Below are 4,263 nucleotides of genomic sequence, written 5' to 3'. Positions count from 1 at the left end.
GATCAAAACTTCCAGTGAAGAACATTTTTATTTTATTGTGTTCTGGGGATCTTAAACTTAAGAGACCAGAGTCTCTGTTAGTGTGTGTGAGATGGTAGTTGGGAAGCTGAAGACCTTCATATGATCCTCTGATCTGTAGTTGTACTTGAGGTCCCCCTACAGTACAGGGAATAATTGCAACACTTGTGCCAACCATTCAGTGAGGTTTTTGTTCAGCTTTCACATGAGTCTGTATCACTGTGCTTACTGACGGCACAGAAATACCAGCCGCTGTCCTTTGGCTCCAGGTCCTTCACTGTAAATGTCCCATCGCGAGCCTCAGTCTTTGTGGCTGAGTATTTCTCTTTGCTGAATTTTCCAAAGTCGTGATCGTATTTTTTGGCTGTTGTTGTGAACACAATCAGTTCCATATTTTCTCCTGGCAGCTGTCTGTACCAGTACATCTGGAAATGGTTAGCATCCTTGGTATGGCTGCAGTCCATTGTTGCATTATTACCCTGTTGTTCCCACAGCATGGGAGTTTGTTTGACATCCTTGGCATCAGTTAGACCTGTGTGTGTAGAACAATTCGGTTAATAATGAACATTTTTAAGTATAAAACTTTAAACCATAATCGCTTGTTTCTGCCATCTCTAAAATAAGAAACGCCATAAATGAGATTTTACTCAACTCACCTTTGATCCAAAGCAGAAATATCAAAAAAGTGAGGTGACCATATATGAAACTGTCCATGTTGTAGACGATAGGAACACATGAATAAATGATAGTTTGAATTTATGTTGATATCAAGAGTTTCAGGTGGGCGTGTCACTGCTTTGTGGGGAGCTCTGTGATCCTGTTATCTTCGGTTTCACCACTGACAGTTGTATTTGTGGTACTTGACATCCCCTGCAGTCCATGATGTCTCTGTGTCTCTATGTTAGCCCTTCCAAAGCATAACAACCTGTCCAGTGTGTGCCCCACCTCTCATCCTGTGACCCGGAATAGGATAAGTACAACAGAACGGATTAATGGAAGATGATGGTTGTTTCAACATGTTAGAAAAATGATTACGGCTTGATTTCAGGAAATAGAATTATGTGTTTGGCTTTAATCATAGATCAAAATTAATGCTCTAATTCTTCCAGTTATTCTTGCAACTAATATTTGAAATGAGCCACCAATGTGACTTCAAAGGGGATGAAAATTAGCTTGAAACCTTTAGTAACTTTTTTCCAAGGCTAGATTCAGTTGCATACTGGCTGCAGGTGTTCAGATATTAATCTCTCTGCAGAGACATTAAGAGAGGTTTTTGTATTGACTTTAGTGGAATCTGTAGTACCGTGCTGGCAGCACAGAAATACACAGCACTGTCAGTCACTGAAACATTAGAAATGGTCAGGTTTGAATGTTTTCTGCCATCTCCATTAAAGCTGATTTTCCCTTTCACATCATCCTCAGGGTTTGGGGAGTTTACATTTAGGTATCCGAGGAACTTTAGAGCTCTGTGTTTGTCTTGTTTATACCAGAGAATCTGATTAAAAGATGACCCATTGTGTGAACAGTGGATCTCACTGGAAACTGATTGACCAACTTTCTTAATGATGGAAGGTGTTTGCAGGACATTGTAGGTGCTAGAAACTCCTGTGGGGGAAAAAACAAAAACATGTGATTTTTTTTTTTTTCAAAAAGAAATTACCAGCTGTGTGGAAATTTCCTGAAGTTAGTATACTCACCATACTTCCCTATGAGCTGAAAGAAATGGATCAAGAAGACTGTGTACATCATGTTGAATATAGACCCTTCCTTTTCTGTTCTGTGGAGTTCATCACAGTTAAGAAACCAAAGCTTTCACTTTATCAGCATGCTATATAGATATTGTGGCATTTGGGCGTATGCAAAATGTTTGTGACATTATTCATTTGCTGACATTTGTCTCCCCCTGTTGGTGTGATATATATCATCTTTGTTATCAGCAAATACAGATTTTTACGAAGTTGGGCTCTCTTTGAGTAAAATATGTTTTGGGGTTTTTTTTTTGTTTGTTTTGTTTTTAACATAATGGTTGGTGGTAATTTCAGTGTGTGTACAGTCATGTGAGAAAATTAGGACACCCCATTAAATAATCAGCTCTTTATTATGAAGCAATCCTGATTTTAGGTATTACTGGAAAAGAAAGTGGCGTAATTGCAATTAAACAACAAAAATGAACATTTTGTGAAACATGAAAAAAAAAAAGATATAATCAAAAATGTTTATTTCAATGGAGGAAAAAGTTAGAACACCCTACCCCCCTAATAACTAGTGTTGCTTCCTGTGGCTGACTTAACTTCAGCGAGACGCCTTTTGTAGCCTTTTACCAGTCTCTGACATCGATCAGAAGAAGGATTGCCCCACTCCTCAATGCAGAATTCCTTCAGCTGTGAGATGTTTGAGGGTTTTCTGCCATGTACAGCCAGTTTCAAGTCACCCCACTGAATCTCAATGGGGGTTAAGATCAGGGCTTTGACTTGGCCATTCCAGGACTCTCCACTTCTTAGTTTTTAGCCAGTCCTTGGTGGATTTGCTGGAATGCTTTGGTTCATTGTCATGTTGCAGTGTCCAGTTCTGCTTCGGCTTTAATTTTTTAACAGATGGTTTCACATGTTCTTCAAGCACCCTCTGATACACAGCAGAATTCATGATGGATTCTATGATGGTGAGCTGGCCAGGTACTGCTGCAGCAAAGCATCCCCAAACTAGGATACTGTCACCTCCATGCTTCACAGTTGTTATGAGGTTCTTTTCTTGGAAGGCTGTATTTGGTTTACGCCAAACATGTCTACTGTTCTGGTGTCCAAATAATTCAATTTTAGACTCATCTGTCCAAAGAACATTATTCCAGAAGTCATGGTCTTTGTCTGTGTTCGCTCTGGCAAACTTCAGTCTGGCCTTAACCTTTGCTCTCTAAGAAAAATATTTCCTCCTTGCACACCTCCCGTGAAAGTCAAACTTGTGTAGTCTCTTTATGATAGTAGAGTCATGCACTTTCACATCAATGGTAGCCAGAGCCTGCTGTAGTTCCCGTGATGACGTTTTAGGATTTTTGATGACTTCTTTGAGGATCTTGCCGTCTGCTCTGGGGGTGAATTTGCTTGGACGGCCAGACCTGGGCGTGGTAGCAGTTGTTTTGAATGTCCTCCACTTGTAAACAATTTTCCGGATGGATGGAATGGCTGATGTCAAATTCTTTTGAGATCTTCTTAAGTCCCTTACCAGACTCGCAAGCAGCCAGAATCTTCTTTCTGAGGGTATCACACAGCTCTTTAGATCTCATCATGGCGCTCACTTCAACACTTCAACAGTCAGGAGCACACTAAACTAAATCTGAGGTTTAAATAAGGCAAGGCTCCTTTAAAATGCTGGTTAACGATGTACTGATCATATGCACCTGATGTGATACACCTGTGTGTGATTTTAGCCATTTTAAGCGGGATAATATGTGGGGGTGTCCTAATTTATTCCTCACCAAAAATTGCATTCTTTTTAAATTACATTTCACATGAAGTTTAAAAAGGCTTTTCTTATTTTTTTAATTGTTTAGTTATATTATTTGAATCCCTCAGTATCATTAAAATTGGTATTAAATATCCATATGGCCAAATATATTTTAAAATATACAGGCTTTCATAGGGTGTCCTAATTTTCTCACATGACTGTATATCGTTCTGTATATCATATCATTAACCGGTCATTTAAACCTGTAACTAAATGTATCTTTCTTTATTTTATTGATTAGTTATGTTTGTATCCACTGAATGAGTTAATCAGCCTGTGAATATGAGTTTATAATTTTCTGTGAATGGTTTTTCATGCGGTCATGTATGTGGAAGGCTCGTATATGCAGACAAAGCACTGAAAAGAGTTTGATCAGACCGGCTGCGATCATCATCCTGCTCAGAACCTAAACTTGAATGTGTGTGTGGTGGGAAGCTAAAGAGCTTCATACGATTTCCCGCTCTGTAGTTGTACTTGAGGTCCCCCTACAGTACAGGGAATAATTGCAACACTTGTGCCAACCATTCAGTGGGGTTTTTGTTCAGCTTTCACATGAGTCTGTATCACTGTGCTTACTGACAGCACAGAAATACCAGCCGCTGTCTTTTGGCTCCAGGTCCTTCACTGTAAATGTCCCATCATGAACCTCAGTCTTTGTGGCTGAGTATTTCTCTTTGCTGAATTTTCCAAAGTCGTGATTGTATTTTTTGGCTGTTGTTGTGAACACAATCAGTTCCATATTTTCTC

This window comes from Diplotaxodon limnothrissa, linkage group LG19 (assembly GCF_057381915.1).
Source record: "Diplotaxodon limnothrissa isolate DT_005_m linkage group LG19, D_limnothrissa_male_GT1.1, whole genome shotgun sequence".
Lineage (NCBI taxonomy): Eukaryota > Metazoa > Chordata > Actinopteri > Cichliformes > Cichlidae > Diplotaxodon > Diplotaxodon limnothrissa.
The sequence above is the reverse complement of the archived record's forward strand: the minus strand, read 5'-3'. Positions refer to the sequence as shown.